The sequence below is a fragment of the Nymphaea colorata genome, chromosome 8 (genome assembly GCF_008831285.2).
Source record: "Nymphaea colorata isolate Beijing-Zhang1983 chromosome 8, ASM883128v2, whole genome shotgun sequence".
Taxonomy (NCBI): domain Eukaryota; kingdom Viridiplantae; phylum Streptophyta; class Magnoliopsida; order Nymphaeales; family Nymphaeaceae; genus Nymphaea; species Nymphaea colorata.
Genome location: NC_045145.1, coordinates 9,616,360 through 9,637,341, shown reverse-complemented (window position 1 = coordinate 9,637,341; position 20,982 = coordinate 9,616,360).

The window sequence follows — 20,982 nt, the reverse complement described above, 5'->3', positions numbered from 1 at the left end:
TTTTGACATCAGAAGATGTCTTTGCAGACCTAACCTGTCACACCCCAACCCTTTTGACCCTCAAAAATAAATTTTTTTCTTAACATAAAAGATTGAGGTGCAACGACACAACAATTCAAAATGAGATGAGCCAAACAATTCAAAAAAATGAGGCAAACTTTTCCTTATATAAGAATTTGAGTTCATCTGTACATATGACAAAAATACCCTAAAATCACAGTATTGTACCTAACAAAAACAAGACATCAATAAAACCAAAACAAGACACTCCGACACTACAGTTGACCCAAAACCTCCCTAGTAGGATGTGAGTGAAGCCATCTAATCAACCTGCTACTCCGGGTCCGCCAAAACCTGAAAAAGAAAAACAATGAAGGCTTAGCCTTTATAGAATGATAACAAACAAGAAAAATCCCTAAACCTCTAAGGTAAGGGCTCAAATATGAAATAATCACAAATAACATGCAACTATGCATAACCATATCCTTTTCATTCACTTCATTCACATTCTTATCATTTACATTAACTTTAGTGAAACAGTTCCTGTGGGTGCAAAACACAGGCACGTGCACACCGTGGGCGGCCTACAGCCGGGAGACAACCTCTGTGGTGGCCAGAATCGATATGGATCCATTCACGCTACAGTGGAAGAGCACTCGTCCTTAGATGTGTGAATTTTAAGGAGAGATACACAGCCTTTTCTAGGACCCCCAATTTGGGAAGGCAGGAGCCCAACGCTCTAAGCACAACACACAACATTACCATGTGGCCTTGCACCACTTGCGCTTCGAACATGCGAGACCAGTGGCTAAAGCGGGACGTCTCCCAAACACATTGCCATAACCCACTGGCCTCTCATCTCTTATTTTTTCTTACTTAACATCCATTCACGCTGCAGTGGAAGAGCACTCGTCCTTAGATGTGTGAATTCTAAGGAGAGATACACAGCCTTTCCTAGGACCCCCAATTTGGGAAGGCAGGAGCCCAACGCTTTAAGCACAACACACAACATTACCATGGGGCCTTGCACCACTTGCGCTCCGAACATGCGAGACCAGTGGCTAAAGCGGGACGTCTCCCAAACACATTGCCATAACCCACTGGCCTCTCATCTCTTATTTTTTCTTACTTAACATTAACACATTCACAAAATGACCAGCTAGCTCATGAGGTTGGTTCACTCCACGAGTGCACCCATACTTCCACACAAGGGCTACACATATAATTAACATTCTTAGATAGCCGTCATAACAATACATGTACAACTACCCTTCGATTCCATTCATTTGTATCATGGCCAATGCAATGCATACAAAACATTACAACATTCACATCACTTGTCACATCAATCATATCTTTCAAAACTTAGCAAAACCACAAAGAGTAGTCTCCATCCGTGATTGGCTCGTAGCTGTCATATGCAGTTATCATTCTAGGATGTTTTCTAATGCACAGTTGAGGTCACAGAGGCACATGACTCATTACCCCATCTCATCTGTCATAAGCAGTTATCAATTCTAGCATATGCACATGCAATTGTGCAGTAATTTTCAAAACAAACTTATCACATAAACATTCAATTCTCATGTATACAATCATTCAATCACATCAAAGTCATAGGATCCAACGATCCTCAAAACACATATTCAAGTTGGCCCTAGGCCAGGATCTGCCTGCAATGCCACCATACCTGTTGCACGTCGCCAAGATATACAAAATGCCTCAAGCTTCAGATTTAGTCACTCAAGGTCTACTGGACGTGCCCGGTGTACCTGTAAACACAATCAAATGGTAAGTTCTACACTCGCTTTGCTTTACCATATATACAAATATGAAACATAAACATTGAGGCATGTCATCGTCTCAAGAGGGTGTCAAAGGGTAGTATCGGCCCACAAGGCCCTCAAAAAGAGCTCTTCCCCAAATTACATCCTACTCACAAGCTCTTTCTCAACCAACAATGCAATACACCCAACGACCAGCGCATGCACCATGTGTCTAGAAAAATGACTCTAAATCTTCTTAACCCCTTCAAATCTCTACCATGTTTCCAAATAGCTTCGAGAATTAACTTATCATGCTAAAAAGGTCATTATAAGCATAGATCATTGCCTCTTCAAAACAATCCTAGGCTTTCCCAAAAGATAAAGTCATTATCATATCCTAAAATCATCAATTCTTAATTCTAGCATGCTGAATCAATAATTATACATGCTCCAACATAAAATATTCAACAATCTAAGCTCGATTAGACCTCGCTCACCCAAATCTTAGAGTCCAAACTAGTGCAATGTTCCCGACAGCCACCTCAAGCGTTCAAACGATCCTCAAACGACAAAAATCATGTAATGCCGCCACCACCAACGCCGTCTAGTCACTGCTATCAGGGGAGGAACACGTTCCCAAACTACAATCCAATCCAACAGCCACACACACACGAGTGAAAATCAGTGAGAAATAATGCAAGAGAAGGGTATGCCATTAGAAAAGCTTACGGTAGATACGAGGGAGGCTGAAAACGAGAGAGAGAGAGAGAGTTCGATCAAAGGGGAAAGACGGGCAGTGAGGGTGACATTGTGTGAGAAGGGAGAAGGAGGCCAGAGAAAGAGAGAGAGAGCATGTGCGAGAGAATGAGGGTGCTGACAGAGAGGGGTGAGCATGGGCTGAGCGTGCTCGAGCAGAGAGCGTGGGTGAGGGAGTGGGACATATTTCGACAGAAGAGAAGGAGAGGGTTGCACAGGAGGAGCCCATGCAGCAGAAACAATGGGAGAGGGAGGAGGAGAAGAAGGAAGAAGGAAGAGTTAGGGAGAGGTCAAGGGCTTACCCGAACGCCGCCGCCATCGTCCTTCCTCCGCTGGCCCAAGTGTCGCCGCTGCACCCTCGTCCTCCTCCTGTTCTCACGCAATCGAGACAGAGGAAAAAGGCGATGGGGAAGAAGAGGGAGACGGGAGGGAGAAGGGCCCTCGCATCGGGCTCCTCATGCAATTGGGTTCGGGTCCGGATCTGGACCCGACCCGGCCCGCCTAAAAGACGTCGAGCGTTACATAACTAATGTATTCGAGTAGAATGTTAAAGTGTATCTCAAGTGATAAACTTCTTATAACGTATTTCCTTTATGGGGCCTATGTTATATGGATAAAGAGAAATTTTTGAAAGAGAATAAAGAGTTCCAAGGACTTTTCTGCTTTGCGTCAAGGTTTCCTCCAACACACACAAAATGCATTAAATGGGGCTCATCTATAGACCAAACTTAGATTCTCATGGTGAGGATTTCCAAAAACGGAAAACCTTTACTAAAAGGCACTCACTTGGAAAATTTCCATGTCAACCATCGCTTTAGTTCAATGAAGGCGCCTCGGGGCCTCCTCCCAACAAACTCATTTTCAGTTACTTCATTTGTCACAATTAAAAAGACCTAACTTCAGGGACTTCAATTAAATTGTAAGTTGGACAGTGGCCACCTCCCAAGAAGTTCATCATTCTGGTGCTTCAATTGCCGCAATTACCTACTCACAGAAAATAATTTTATGTTATTTGAGAAAGTGCTAATGAGATAAATAATCACTTGCAAAAGGAATAGAGGGAGAATATAGGCATGCAATTACAAAGCACTTTCATTCAATAAAAAGATATCAAATAACGAGAGATCCACAAAGCCTGGCTGGTGAGAAAATCTCATATGTAGACATAGTGAAGCCAACCTTTGTTTCTGTTTCTATGTTCAAATCTGGACTTGCAATGGGAGTTGTTAATCATAGGAAATTTGGCACTGATACGATGTTGAAAGCTTAGCTTTTTCTACACAACTTGATACAAACCCCCACCATTTGAGAACATCTCATTTACACGAGCTTTACATATAAACTTTCTACTTTACTGTAGCAACTGATTTAACATAATCATTTGCATAAAATCATCTCTTGGCAAACCTCCACGACTACCATTTTAACACATTGGTTATGTGTTTTAAGAGCAACAACTAACACCACTGCAGGACCCCGCTGAATTAGTTTCAGATATCTATATGCCTCTGCCCCTTTCTCCCACAAGCATTATATGAGACCAGGATACTTGTTGTGGGCCAAACACATGTTTGGGGCTTTTGTAAAAGAAAAAAAACACATAAGGAAAAAAAAATGAAAAATGAGGAGCCTTCTTAGATCATGTTCTCTTGAATGTAAAAAGTGCTCTCATGCACATTTTTTCAAAATGAGTTGCTTCATCTTATTGCTTGGAAGTAGAACACTCATGTCTTGATAGTGCAAAAATTAAGAAATATAGATATGAAAAAGATTACATGCACAAGAAAAAAATTATGCATAACTTCTTTTTTAACCTACAAAATGGGTACTACCCTTAGCGTCTATTATTAATGCCTGATCCAATTCATTTCTTGCTTCCTTGTAGCACATACTTGTCCTTGGTCCATAATAGCCATTATATTTTTCAGCCCAGCTAAAGATTGACTACTGGGAAGAGTTTGTGCACTTGAAACTTCAGGAGCAACTTTCCAATTCTGTAAAGGCATGCTCATATTGTTGTTGAGAATTGACTGCCTGTCTGATACACTTATTTGCTTTTAGGCATAGAGTGTGTCTCCTAATCAATGAATCATCAACACCAATTATTTGACTTAAGCAGCCGACATGAAGTACTACACCACTTTTTTGACTCATTGTCCATCTTTTAACAATATAACCAAATGGGATTTCTTCAAATGATTCATGTATAAATATATAAAAAATGTCATGACATATAATCTTAGATGGCTTCCATATGAATAGGTGCACATGGACAACTCTTTGGAGTTCTCATTACAAGAAAACACATACTCTAGGCTAACTTTTTAAAGAATTTTTTTATCACTGACTTTATATGTTTTTGTCTCACCATGACAAGTCAATGTCACTGTACAACCAAGTGACTTTAGCAGCTTTTCTCTGAACTTACAAAAAATCACAAGAGTAGATGTATTTCTTACTATACTGTTACTTGTCACAAATGGTTTAATTTCATTCTTCATTTCATAGTTATATTTTAACTCTTTATACCAATGTATTTGAACTTCATTGAACTTCACAATAAAATCTCTCAAAAGTGTAATCTTATAAACATGCTTATTAAAAAACTTGTTCATACTTTCACTACATTGAGTGGTTGACCATCCCTACCATAAATGTGGAAGATGTATATAGTTTATCCCACTTCACACAAGTACTTCATTACTTTATGATCCAATTTTCTTGACTTCATAAATTTCTTTACCATAATGCAAATAGCACATGAAAATCTTTCTTCAAATGAAATAATGACCTAGGGACTGCTCAGACAACATGTATATCTTTATTCAAGATAATTATTAGGAAATGTCAAAATTTGTGCTTCCAAATTTAAGATGAAAATGGAAAACATAAAACTTTGTAAACCAGTTGAAGGCATAAGAAACTATATGCACTAGTCTTAGGTCTACTAGCTTTAGTGATATTGAACAAGATATGACATGTAGTGGTAGAAGGACTAAAAAATTGATCTCGCTATCTAATTAGCTCATACTTCTGTTTGAATAACATCATCAATCACACATCACAAAACAACTAGATGTCCATGACCAAATAGCAATATGTGGTTCTGGTAGATAGACCATGACTTATAACAGATCAATCACTCAAGCCACATTCATATGAAATATAAGAAAATCATGTAGAGCAAGACTACAATGAAATGATCCAATGGGTATTTGAAAATAGTATATGGCAAACATAATACTAAGTCAGAAAAAAGAACAATGCTCTCCAATAATAACTGAAATTTAAATTCATATCAGTTTGTTTTCATTTACATTCTGCACAAATACATCCAGCTCGTGTCTACAATTAAAACAAAAATAAAATCCAAAACAAGCAAAGAATAATCTTTGATATTTAGGAGGTTGAACATGATAATGAAACTTACTGCTTTTCTAGATGTATAGTTGGATACACCCTAGGGTTATCCCATGCCCTCTTTACTTGCTTTATCACTTGCTATGCTTGGAAAATGAAGACAGAAGAAACAGGAAAGTGAAGAAACAAAATGAAAAGCAGGTTGAATGGGTCACTGCCGATGCACAAGATCTAGGCACAAGGTGGTCATGGCAGCTTCATCCAGGGTGACCATGCCACACCATTGACAAGGCCAACAATCCCAAGAGTCAAATTACTTCAATGCCAGGGGAACATGGACATGGTTAATAAGATGTTGGATCTAGTTTGATTCATATTCAACACATCTACTGATTCAGATCCAACACATCTAACAATGTCTGAACGCATTTATCTAGGCAGGGTTATGATTGTAATTTTTGTAATTGTTTTATTCTAGACTCTTAGGTTATTGTGTCACCTCACTCTAGTTTCTAGATTATTGTGATTGTTTCATTCTAGATTCTTGTAAAATGTTAAGATGAATCACTATATAAATGGGCTATGTGAGTGTAATCACCCCAAATTTTGTCAAGCTCAAAATTTAATTCGTAGATCCAAAACCCAAATTCAAATCCAAATCAAACATTTTAGACCTATTTACCCCTTCTTTTGACAAAAAACCTCCTTTTAGAGGGTGATTTTGGTCTTTTTGGTGGGTAAGACCCATTTGCCCCTTCTTTTGACAAATAACCTCATTTTAAAGGGTGATTTTGGTCTTTTTTGTGGGCAAGACCCATTTGCCCCTCCTTTTGATAAAGAACTTTATTTTAGAGAGTGATATTTATCTTTTTGGTGGGTAAAACCCATTTGCTCACCCTTTTGACAAAAAAAATCATTTTAGAGGGCGATTTTAGTCTTTTTGGGTGGACAAAGGTCCAAATCATTAAAAAAAAAAAATTTGTAAGTCCAATGGCCAATTATACCCATTTCAAACCATTTTTTTCAAAATAATTTAAAATTATAGGAAATTCGGATGAAAATAAGGTGAAATTAAAAAAAAATTCAAAGTTTAAGTTTTTGGCTCCAAAATCTCTATAAATACCCCCCCCCCCCCACTTTCTCCTCTCTTGGGGTAAGAGTGGCCCTTGGGAGAAACCCTAAAGTATTCTGACTTGAAGACTTAGGGTTTCTCTTGAGCTCTTTCTCTCTCCTTCTTCCTCTTTTCATTTCTCTCCAACTTGGAGCTAACTACAACTCATAAAGGGAGCACCAAAGATCCCTTGGAGGACTCATCTTCATTATCTTGGAGCTTTATTCAAGGTGAGTTCAAGTTTATTTCAAGCATGATTGTTCATTTTCTCATTTAGAGGTATGTAATCATCATCCCTCTCATTTCTCTCCTATTTTCTTTCCTCTCCCCATAATTAAAAGAGATAACTCAACTCTATTTTAGAGCCAAGAGACTATGCTCAAGTGCACCGGGAGCATGAGAAGATGAGATGATCTTTCATTTCCATGCTTGAGTCATGTTATCTCATTTCTTGTTATTTTTATGCTTCCATTAATTTCCTCTCTTTTTCATTTCCCCATGGCTATAAGAGATAACTCTCAACTCTATTTTAAAGCCAAGAGGTTATGCTCAAGTGCACCGGAAACATGAGAAGATGAGATAATATTTCATTTCATTGTTGAATCATGTTCTATTTCTTTCTTTGAATATTGCTCATATATTATCAATGCGAAGTTGCTTGATTTTCCATTTATATCTTGCTCTTGTTTTCTCTCTTCCTCACTTCCCCATGGCCATAGGAGATAACTCTCACTCTCTAGAGTCAAGAGGCTATGCTCGAGTGCACTGGGAACATGAGAAGATGAGGTTCCATTCCATAGTTGAATCATGCTCTTTTTCTTTTCTTAAATATTGTTTTGATATTATCCTTGCATGATATTCTAATCTTCTATTTACGCACCAATGAATGGTGAGAATGAGGGTATGGCTTGGGGCTCTTTAATTTCATATTAATTTTTGAGGTTGGGGTTTGCCAACCCCGGAAAACTGTTACAAAAATCTATATGTTAAAATGCATTTGCATGTCATTTTACGCTAGTTTCTTTCCTAATCACCCCTTTAGGAATCATAAAGAGTGCCTCGATATGTTGCTAAATTTTCTTCCATACCCAACGGTGAAAGAAACATATTCCTTTGTAACCAAACCATAAATATTCTATGTTTTTATATAAATCATATTTTTCAAAACATTTTTAAAAGAAATATCTCTAATGTGGCCTTGGAGACTTAGTTTAAGCACTTGCTTAAGTCCAAGCTCCCTTCCGGCCTATATCAAAATTTGAAGTCAGCTATTTTCAAATCATTCCTTGATTTTCATATTCATGAAAACGTATGCGTATATACATGTTATATACATATGCATGCACATGAATATCTTTCTTTGTTGTTTCTCTTTTTATGATTTAACATACTTTTATAAACTCTCGTATACATATATATAAATATATACATGTATGTATTAAAATTCTCTCTTTCTCTTTCTAAAATGATATTCTCTTCAATATTTGATATAAACATCGTTTTCATAAGCTTTCATATATGTATACAAATACATACATTTATTTTTCAAAACATGTGATTTTATGATTTTCAAGATTTTTTTCGTTCTCTATATCCCTCTTGGGATGTAGTCCTTTATCTTTTCCATTCTTTCAATATCTTACCATTTAAGATTTTAATTTTTCATTTGGTGACTTCTTCAAGTCCACAAACTAAGTAATGACCTAATATTAGATTCATGCTTGATGGTCTACAACCCCAATCCATTTTCAAAAACTTTTCCTTCATATATATAATATTTACAAAAACAAAAATCTTAGATGTATGTTATGGTAGAAATGCATCTAAATGAATGTTATGGTAGGAATGAATGATTTTCCCTTTCAATCACATAGGATCAATGCATCCATTTATTTTCACTCACTTAATGTCACGTATCACTTAATGTCACGTATGATCACAAACACCTCTCCAAAAGAACTTAAGCAAGATGAGATGAAACTCTAACTAGGTGGTAACTAAATTAGAGCAAAATCTCAAACCTCCTTAATGTCTTAAGAGAACACTAAAATAATTTCAAAATGACTTTTCAAGCTTTCCAAGGATATTTACAAGGATTTCCTGCGAGTTTTCCCAAAACATTTCACATTCTCAAGCAACTCTTCAAGAACCTTTTCAAAAGTTTGAAACATCAAACTTTCAATATTTTTCTATACCGCATATAGAACCAAAGACATGTTCAAGTTAAAACGAAATGCATCAATAATGAAAATAACTCTTGGGTTGATTACCCCTGGTAAAGGTGCCGGGAACGGTCGACCCTCGTACCGACGGGCGAATCCTTTCTTTCCTATTTCAAAACAAAATCCTCATTTTTCTGAAGCACTCCAAAACCAAATAGAAGATTTTGGGATTCCTTTCTACCAGTTTTGTCTCAATTTCTTCTCCTTAGAGGCAAAACACAAATTCTTGCATACCAAAATTCATATATATGTCATTACCTTATATCTTTATTTTCCCGATAATGGAAAATATATCTCCTTTATATAATTTCGCTCATACCTTATTTGATTTAGGCAATTTCGGTTACTTTCTTCACCCCAGTCTCAATCCAAGACATCAACCATTTATCTTCTACACAACATTCTTTCCTTTATCAATCATGGCAAATTGCTAATACCGGGGCATTTTTTTAATATTTCAAGGACATTTCTAAAATTCTTTTGCGACAAATATTTTTCATGAACAATTATCATTGTCCATAAAAAAAGGAATCATATCACAATCAAATCAACCAGTTGTTAAGCTAAAGATTTGATCAAGCGCAATCCGGCCGCTAGGCTTGAAGCTTTCTGAAAGCTAGCTCAACCATGTCACTAGACAAAAGAATTTTATGGAGCAAGCGTAACTTGGCCGTTTGGTAAGGACTTTTTCGAAGCAAGCTCAACCCAAATGCTAGTTTGGGGAATTTTAACAAGTTCAAAATCCAGCCTTGGATGAAAACAAAAATTTCACCAAAAGGCATTCGAGGTGATAGGAAATTTTCTTGTCATAACCATTGAAGGAGGAATAGGGTCTCAGCCACTGCTTCAACAAAAGTGTTCGAGGTGATGAAGGTTATTTCCTGGTATTGCCACTTGTTATTGAGCAACCCATTCAGGAAAGAGGTAAAACCTGAAACTATGGAGAAAAGAACAACCCACGTAGGCAAGGGGTTAAACCTACAATGCAAGCCGAAGCAACCCGTGCAGGTAAAGGGGTTAAACCTGCACTGCAAGCTGAAGCAAGCACACAGATAAAAGGGTTAACCTGCACTTCAAGCCAAAGTAACCCACGCAGGCAAAGGGGTTAAACCTGCACTACAAGTCACGCAGTTCACATAGGTAAGGGGTTGAACCTGCAAGCCAATGCAACAAACATAGGTAAGAGGTTAAATTTGCAATGCGAGCCAAGACAACCCATTTCAGGGGGTTAAAAACTTGAATTCAATATTGGCAAACCCATGCAGGCAAGGGGTAGGTTTAAGTTCAAACTTGAATTCTCCAAAAATGTTTCGTTTGAAAAATTTACGGTGCATATCTTTGTCACTAAGCAAGGCTAGCAGTAGCTTAGTAACAAAGAGGGGCATCTATAATCACCCCAAATTTTTCCAAGCCCAAAATCTAATTCATAGATCCAAAACCCAAGTTCAAATCCAAATCAAGCATTTCAGACCCATTTGCCCCTCTTTTTGACAAAAAACCACCTTTCAGAGGGCAATCTTAGTTTTTTTGGTAGGCAAGACCCATTTGCCACTCTTTTTGACAAAAAACATCTTTTTAGAGAACGATTTTGGTCTTTTTAGTGGGCAAGATTCATTTACCCATCCTTTTAACAAAAAACCTCCTTTTAGATGGTGATTTTGATCTTTTTTATGGGCAAGATACATTTGCCCCTCCTTTGACAAAAACCTCCTTTTAGAGAGTGATTTTGGTATTTTTGATGGGCAAGACCCATTTGCCCCTCCTTTTGACAAATAACCTCCTTTTAGAGCATGATTTTTGGTCTTTTTGGTGGAAAAGACCCATTTTCTCTTCCTTTTGACAAAAAAACAACTCCTTTTAGAAGGCAATTTTAGTCTTTTTGAGCAGACAAAGGTCCAATTCATTAAAAAAATATTTTTATAAACTTGATGGCCAATCATACTCATTTTCAAACCATTTCTTTTTCAAAATAATTTAAAATTATGTGAATTTCAGATGAAAATAAGGTGAAATTAAAAAAAATTCAAATTTTAGGTTTTTTGCTCCAAAATCTCTATAAATACCCCCCACTTCTTCCTCTCTTGGGTAAGAGTGGCCCTTGGCAAAAACCCTACAGTATTCTCACTTGAGGACTTAGAGTTTCTCTTGAGCTCTCTCTCTCTCCCTCTTCCTTTTTCCATTTCTCTCCAATTTGAGCTAGCTATAACTCTTCAAGGGAGCACCAAAGATTCCTTGGAGGACTCATCTTCATCATCTTGGAGCTTTATTCAAGGTGAGTTCAAGTTTATTTTAAGCATGATTATTCATTTTCCCTAATTCATTTTCTCATTTAGAGTTATGTAATCATCATCCATCTCATTTCTCTTTTATTTTCTTTCCTCTCTTCTTCCTCTCCCCATGGCCAAAAGAGATATCTGTCAACCCTATTTTAGAGCCAACAGGTTATGCTCAAGTACACCGAGAGCATAAGAAGATGTCTTTCATTTCAATGCTTGAGCCATGTTATCTCATTTTTTGAATACATTCTTGTTCTTTTGCTTCTTTCTATTTTCCTCTCTTTTTCATTTCCCCATGGCCATAAGAGATAGCACTCAATTCTATTTTAGATCCAAGAAGCTATGCTCAAGTGCACCAGAAACACGAGAAGATGATATAATATTTCATTTCATTGTTGAATCATGTTCTATTTCTTTCCTTGAATATTGCTTATATATTATCCATGCGTAGTTGCTTGATTTTCCATTTATATTTTGCTTCTCTCGTTTTCTCTCTTCTTCACTTCCCCATGGCCATAGGAGACAGCTCTCACTCTCTAGAGTCAAGAGGCTATGCTCGAGTGCACCGACAACATGAGAAGATGAGATTTCATTCCATAGTTGAATCATGCTCTTTTTCTTTTCTTAAATATTGTTTTTGATATTATCCATGCATAGTTATTTAATTTTTCATTTATATGTGAATGCACGTGAGAATGAAAGTTTGGTTTTGGATTCTTTTGTTTTATTCATGTAATTTTGAGGTTGGAGCTTGTCCAACCCGGGAAGAACCTTCACAAATTTGTGCATGTTAAAGTGCATTTTCATATCATTTCACGTTAGTTTGTTTTAATCATCCGATTAGGAACCCTAATGAACATCTTATCGTGTGGTTTGAGCTTCTTCCATAACCCACTGGCCTTCAAAATATTCTATGTTTATATAAATCATATTTACCAAAACATTTTCTAAAGAAAGCTTCAAATGCGGCCTTGAAGACTTAACTTAGGTTCTTGCATGAGCCCAAGTTCCCCTCCGGCCTATATCAAAAATTGAAGTCGGCTATTTTCAAGTTATTTCTTGATTTTAATACTCATGAAGACATATACGTATATACATGTTATATACATATACATGCACATGATTATTTCTTTTTGTCATTATCTCTTTATGATTTAACATATCCTTTTACAAACTCCCATATACGTATGTATGAATATATATACATGCATTCAATTTTAAAATCTCTCTCTCTTTTTAAAATGATCTTCTCTTCTCCACTTGTTTTGAACCACATTTTCATAAGCTTTGATATACGTATCTATACGTATATATATATATATATATATATATATATATATACACATGCATATATAAATATGTATATGAATATGTATCTCTCTTTATTTTAAATCTTTGATCTTGTACTTTTCAAGATATCTTTCTCTCTCTTCTTCTCCATATTTTCTTATGATCAAATATCTCATCTTGTGCATAGATTTTGGACATTTTTCTTTCCAAAATCATTTTTATTTACCGACTTCACTAAGACCATAAATCAAGTAATGACCCAATATTGGATTCATGCTTGATGGTCCACAACCTCAATCCATTTTCAAAAACTTTTCCTTCTTATATATGATATTTATCAAAACAAAAATCTTAGATCTATGTTATGGTAGGAATGCTCTTAAATGAATGTTATGGTAAGAATGAATGATTTTTCTTTTTAATCATATAGGATCAATGCATTCATGCATTCTCACCCACTTAATTTCATTTATGATCACAAGGACTTTTCCAAAAGAACTTAAGCAAGATGAGATGAAGCTCTAACTAGGTGGTAATGGAATTAGAGCAAAACCTCAAATCTACTTAAAGTCTTACGAGAACACTAAATGATTTCCAAATGATATTTACAAAGATTTTCCACTTCTAGCTTTTGCTAAAATATTTCACATTCTCAAGTGATTCTTCAAGACCCTCCTCAAAAGTTTGAAACATCGAACTTTCAATATTTTTCTATTTAAAGTTAAAATGAAATGCATCGATGATAAACATAGCCCTTGGGTTGATTACCCCTAGTAAAGGTATCGAGAACGGTCGATCCTCATACTGACGGGCGAGTACCTTTATTCCCTATTTGAAAACAAAACTTCATTTTTCTGAAGCACTCCAAAACCAAATAGAAGATTTTGGGATGCAAATAGTGAGAATGTAAAGTCTCACCTCCCTTACTCATTTCTCTTTTCCTGCTCTCTCTCTTATCTTTCTTTTGCTGAATCTGAACGTGGGTTATACTTCGACACCCAAGATCTTAAATGGTATCAGAGCAAGGTCTAGCTTGGTTCTACCAAGGAAAATGTTTGAACATACTTGAAATCTCCTGGTTGGTTTTCTTTTATACCCCTTCTAACATTCTGCTCATAATCTTTTGTCTATCTTGACAACACTCTTATATTTCTATTCGTATATATCTACGTTCATAGATATATAATTTATCATGGATATTCTCTCCCAATCCAGTATGTCCACCAACTTCTTGCCACACCTTATTTCTGAAAAACTAAATCACTCCAACTACCTTACCTGAAAAGGAAGATCACTCCTTTCATAAGGAGTCATGATCTGTACGTACATCTCATTCTAATCCCACCACAGTTCATTCAACAAGAGGTTAAGAATGAAAGATGAGAGACAACTTTCACTCAAGAAATTCGTAACCCTCAATTTGTAACATGGATAAAGCGAGATCAAAGTCTTGTTGCGTATGTCATATCAACTCTCTCTCAATAAGTGTTGATTTCTCTTTCTGATGACTGCACAACAGGATAGTTATGGATCAGTCTTGCTGAAACCTATTCTCAAATTTCAGAGGCACGTATTCTATATTTGAAGAAAGAATTTCAGAATTTTAGGAAAGGGTCAATGTCGATTATGGAATATTTGGGATGTCTTAAAGGGATAGTGGATCGGTTGGGAGCTGTTGGATATGTTGTTTCCGACAGAAAAAGTCCAGCAGACTCTTAGCGGCCTTGGACCAGATATTTATGCCTTCACTACTGCTCTTGAAGTTTTGCTTATCTTGCCCACCTTCAATGAACTTTAGAGCAAGCTGCTTCAACATGAAATGAACATGAAACAATTGATGGAAGGAACAGACCAAGGCAATGCTCACAGTGTTTTAGTTATAGAAGCTATTTGGGCTCATCAAGGAGGCATGAATCGTGGGCATGATGAACAAAATGGCAAATGTATTCTGCCAACACCAAGTGTTACAAGAAGATTTCAAACTAATACCACAAAAAAAGTGCCAATATGTTTCCAATGTTACAAGAAGGGTGACATCAAAGCAAATTGCTGGTTTAATCCACAAAACAGAGGCAATAAACTTGAAGTTGAACATAATATCAAACTCCCACCAGCCGATGTACAACAAATACTTATGACTGCCCTCTCCAAGATGATAGTGAAACAAAATGATCAAGATGAATGGCATTTGGATTCAGGTGCTGCTACTCATGTAACTGGAAAAGCTGGTAAGTTACATGACCTTTTTCCTTATTCTTGTAAAAGTAATATAGTTACAGGTGATGGAAGTTTTTGTCCTATCACACATATTGAAAATGCACAAATTTCTCTTCCAACATCACCATTTCCATTATCTTTGTCAAATGTTGCCCTTGCTCCAAATATCAAAAAGAATATTATTTCCGTTTCTAAACTTGAAGACCATACAAACTTATCTGTTCAATTTACTTCTTCTTCTGTGTATGTCAAAGATCTTCTACCAAAGAAAACATTCGCTGAAGGGAAACACCAAGGAAATATGTATGTCTTCAAGGAAAATCCTTATTTCTTATAGTCCTCTTCAAGTCCAGCTCAATTGACATGCTTTCCTTCCAACTCACTTTCACAAATTCCAAGTTCTAGCTATCTCCAATCAGATGCCAGTAAGTCAAATTTATGGCATGGTTGTATGAGACATTGTAGTCGTGGGTTTTTGGAAAAACTTGCATCAGATAATCTCATTCCAAAATCCAGTCAATTCTTTGATACTTATGACAAAAAATGTTCTAGTTGTGAACTATGTAAGAGTCATATACTTCCTTTTCATAATATCAATAAAAGAGCTTCTAAACCTTTTGAGATTGTCTATTTTGATGTATGGGGGCCAGCTCTCGTTGATTCCTTGTCTGGCTCTCGCTATTATGTTTTGTTTATAGATTCTTATTCTCGATATACTTGGATTCACTTCATGAAACAAAAATCAGAAGTGTTTAGTATCTTTTGAGAATTTCATGTCATGATCCAACGACAGTTTTCATCTAAAGTTGTGCATTTCTGTTGTGATGGTGGGGGGAATATTCTTTACATGACTTTATTAACTTTTACGAGAAAATGAGATAACTCGACATATTTTATGCCCATACACCCCAGAACAAAATGGTGTAGCTGAACGAAAACATTATCACATCGTGGAAAGTGGTATCAATATGATGCATGATAGTAATACTCCTATTACTCTATGGACAAAGGCTTTTCACACCACTGTATATATAATAAATCATCTTCCCATGATAGTTTTGGATTCAAAATCTCCTTATTTCACTCTTTTTTGTCGAAATCCAAACTATAATAATTTAAGGGTTTTCGGATGTGTGTGCTATGTTCACATTGACTCATCATTGAGAAATAAATTTCAGAGTAAAGTAGTGCAGTGTAGGTTCGTTGGCTATGTACAAATGTTTCACATGTAATGACCCTACAACCAGACTCATCAAAGTATCAAGAAATGTTGTGTTTGATGAACACAACTTTAACAATTCTACTGAGAATTCTCAACCCGTGGAATCATATGATCATTGGGTAAGTGCTGAGTTATTTGTAGGAGGCCGTCTAGAATCTCATCCAAATGATGGGATAGGATCTTTACATATCACACAAACAGAAGGAAACAAAGAACTTGTTCCAGCTATGAAAGAAGGAGAAAACAATGCTTCATATCGGTTTTCAGGACAAGTTTACACTCATCAGAAAAGAAGGAGAGATGACAATCCGGCCTCTTTTCATGTTGAAGTCTATGATCATCATGTTAGAAGATCTGTGTGAGTGCGACACCTCATTCATTGATGGGTAAGTTATGATAATCTTTCCTTAGATTTTCGGCTTTTTATGTCTCAAGTTATAAAACAAGATGAACCTACTTGTTTTGAGGAAGCATGCAAGTCGTTGCATAGAATCAAGGCAATGAATGAAGAAATAGATGCATTACATGAATGTGGGACATGAAAATTTGTTCCTAGACCCAAATAAAAGAATGTAGCAGGATCAAAATAGATTTATAAAGTTAAATATAAACCTGATGGTAGTGTGGAAAGGTACAAGGCAAGATTGGTAGCACGAGGCTTCACACAACAATATGGAGAAGATTATGATGAGACATTCAGCCATGTGATGAAAATTGGAACAATCCGTGTGATTATATCATTAACAATTGAATATGGATGGAGACTACATCAAATGGACATGAAGAATGCTTTTCCTCATGGTGATTTGAGGGAGGAAGTATATATGGAACAACCTCCATGATATATGAAAGGAGACTCTCTTGCATGAGTTTGCAAACTAAAAAAATCTATTTATGGACTCAAACATGCCTCATGCTCATGGTTTGGTAGTTTCTCCTACAAGATTCAAGAATGTGGTTTTCGGAGATGTCCTCTAGATCACTCTTTTTTCATTTATTGAAAGGAAAACATATTTACTTTAATTCTTATATATGTTGATGATATTGTTATCATAGGCAATTCAGAAAAACACATAGAAGAAGCTAAAGTTTTGATGATGAAAAACTTCAAAATGAAAGAGCTTGGTGATTTACGATTCTTTCTTGGAGTGGAGATTGATAGGCACAATAATCGCCTCACATTGACACAACAAAAATACATGTTGGATCTGCTGAAAAAGACATGTATGTCTGATTGTAAGCCTGTTGGAACTCCTAGTGTTCTAAATCAAAGACTAAGTGCTCAGGATGGGGAGTTATATGAAGATCCTACACCATATCAAAGTATTGTTGGGGCACTTCAATATCTTACATTCACTGGACCATATATTATATATGCTATGAATCAAGTATCTCAATTTAGGCATGCACCTAGAGATACTCACATGGATGTTGTCAAAAGATATTAAGATATCTAAAAGGGACAACAGGAGATGACTTAGTTTATGGTAAGAGTGGAAATATAATTGCTAGACATCAACTTATGACATTCATAGATGCAGATTGGGCTGGAGATCCTGATTAAAGAAAGTTCATTTCTGGTTTTTGTATTTTCATTAGATTTCCATTAGACGTAATCTTGTGTCATGGGGTTGTTGAAAGCAAAAGGCAATGGCAAGATCCAGCACTGAAACTGAATACATATGCATGGCTGCAGGTGTTGTTCAAGTTACATGGGTTAGACATTTGCTAGAAGACATTAGAGAAAAGATTAAAACGTCAATGTTAATGTATGATAATCAAAGAGCTGTTAACATTGCTTTTAATACCATACAACATGGTCGAACAAAACACATTGAGATTGATCAATACTTTATTAGACAAAAGGTGGATGACAAAGAGATTCAACCTATTTATGTTCGTACAGATGAACAAGTTGCAAACTTATTTACAAAATGACTAACGAAACAACAATTCTGGTTTCTAAAAGGCAAGTTGTACATGGTGCAAAACCATATATAACTTGAAGGAGGATGATAAGATGTTGGATCTAATCTGATCCAGATCCAACACATCTACTGATTTAGATCCAACACGTCTAATAATGTCTGAACACATTTATCTAGGCAGGGTTATGATTGTAATTTCTGTAATTATTTTATTCTAGACTCTAGGTTATTGTGTCGCTTCACTCTAGGCTCTACATTATTGTGATTTTTAGTTCTAGATTCTTGTAAAATGTTAAGAGGAATCACTATATTAATGGGCTGTGTGAGAATGTAAAGTTTCACCTCCCTTCTTCATTTTTCTTTTCATGTTCTCTCTCTTATCTTTCTTTTGCTGAAACTGAACGTGAGTTATACTTCGACACCCAAAATCTTACAATGGTCATGACACTTGCCAAAAAGGCCACCATGATGGGCATGAATGGGTTATCATGGATGACAATTCTCACATACATGGACATTAACATGGGCTAAATCTAGACAGCTTCTGTTACCCAATTACCAATGAAACCAACGTGATAATCATAGCATGAGACTCAGTGAGTGTGGCATGGACATCATGGCTGAGTTCTCTAACTACTGCCATTTATGTGGCAAGGGTTTCGAAAGGACTAAGACCCCCAATTTTGTAAGGTAGAGGGAGGAATACGTAAGGCAGGAATATTATATGGGTTCATCTCTCAGTCTCAACCATACACAATTAATGGAGATGAGATTGTAGCTACCCATTTCAGTCCTTTTTCACCCAAAAATATAAACCATAGAGAGGCGGGTCTAGGGCAGCCATTGCAGCCCCCTTTTTCGAACACTAGATCAGAAGGATGCTGCCAATATTGCAGCTCCTTTTCATGAAGAAAAAAATTGAGGATAGTGAGATAGAGAGAGAGAGAGATTGTAAAGCCTGATCGTTTTTATGCATTTTACAAAAGAAAAGATATAATGAATGTTGATACTAATTTTGATAATAAATAAAATAATATTATTTTAATTTTCAAGGATTGCCAACGATTCCCAATAGTTGCCTCTTCAAGAGTTGCCACCCTTTCAGTCACCTCCAAGAGTTGTATCGTGAGAAGGTGGGCACGTTTCCCTACCCACCCATTCTTATTTTCTTTTCTCTTTCATCCTCTTGAGTGCCTACTGAGGGTTTTGGATTGGTCATCCTATAGGTACGTTGTCTTCACTTTATTTGTTTATTTCATATGAATGATTACATCAATCGTGGCAGCCTACATGTAGTTTTATGCTTCTTCTTTGCATGCATTTAGCCTGTGCTGTTTCCACTTCTTCTTTGTGCATATAGGTATGTGCATGATGATGAACATGCTGTATACATCAGTCCAAATGGGTGTCAAACAAACATTATCAAATAATCTTGTTGTTTTTGAACACCATGGTTTAAAATTTGTTGTTGAAATACCATAAATACTTACTAAAACATCTATAAACTATCACCACACTACAAATTAATGCTAATTTCCAATATAATGACTGTTTTTCAAAGACAAATTTTTAAATGTTAGCCATCTAGCATCCTGTGAGATTAAATACACACACACACACATATACACTACTTGTACTTTTTTCCTCCTTCCTAACCCTTATTGTATTTTCTAGGTTTTATGTGTTTCTTTTTGTTACATCATGCTTCCAACAGCTTCTATAAGTTCTAGACTCTATGACATGCTAATTGTTGGCTACCAAATGTATTGCCGCACTTTTTTCTTTCCATTTTTTAAATTTGCCTTTGCCTCTAACTATGCTTTTATGTGATCAAACATATTAACAATCTTGCCATGTATTATTGTGATGGGGGAGACTCCTCTTGCAGCAGAATTCCCTAACAAATATGGAGTTTGCCATGTGTTCTTAGTTTACATTTCTATGGGATGGTGTTCCATTTGTTTAGTGAATATGACGTAGCCATTAGACATGGCTTTAGTGTTGTTTCAAGAGAAAATTGGTTAAGCCTCCAAAACATAGCTGCTGGATGTGTTTTTTTTTTTTGCTTGAATGAACACTAATATGCATGTCACATGCACGATACAGATTATCACTTTAGTTTGTCTAAAAGTTGTTTCTATAACACTTTATTTTGATGCAAAAATTTAAACTTACAAAAACCTATGTTGAATTTGAGTTGGGATCACTAATGAACGTGTAATGAGAGATCATAAGCTTTGGGTTTCCCAACAGGAAAATCAGTTTATCATAGAAGTGGAAACTTTGTTACCCAATCTTAAGGACCCAACTTATGCTTTGGCTTAAAGTTAATCCATTAAGCCACTTATCTTAGTAATAAAATTAACTGTTTAAGGATGCCACTGCTAATGATAAACATTCAGTTGAGTGAAATTAATGTAACAATATCTCTCTCGCACAGCTATGGCTTGATTTTATCTACATTGGCTGGTCAGTTTCATTGTCCAAAAAAAGCAATAAATTCTTTGCTTTACAGAAATAGGCATGGCTATGGCCATATGTCCTAAGTTTATTTATAATTTCTTTTTTTCATATTCCATGCTGGATATGAAGCTTGTGCTTGTATTTAACTCTTTATACTTGACAGAAATCAGATCTTAATGTCTAAAGTCATTCACCTATGAAGAAGAAGAGGAGACAAGTAGAAAGAAAATTCACTTTACAACCACTCTCATAGTTAGTTGGGTTTCAGCTGTAGACTCTTGAGCTGAAAAGGACCTATTTATCCTATATTTGTATATTTAGTCCATTCAAAAATAGAGATAATGATGTAAGTATTTTTGTAGCAAGCAAAG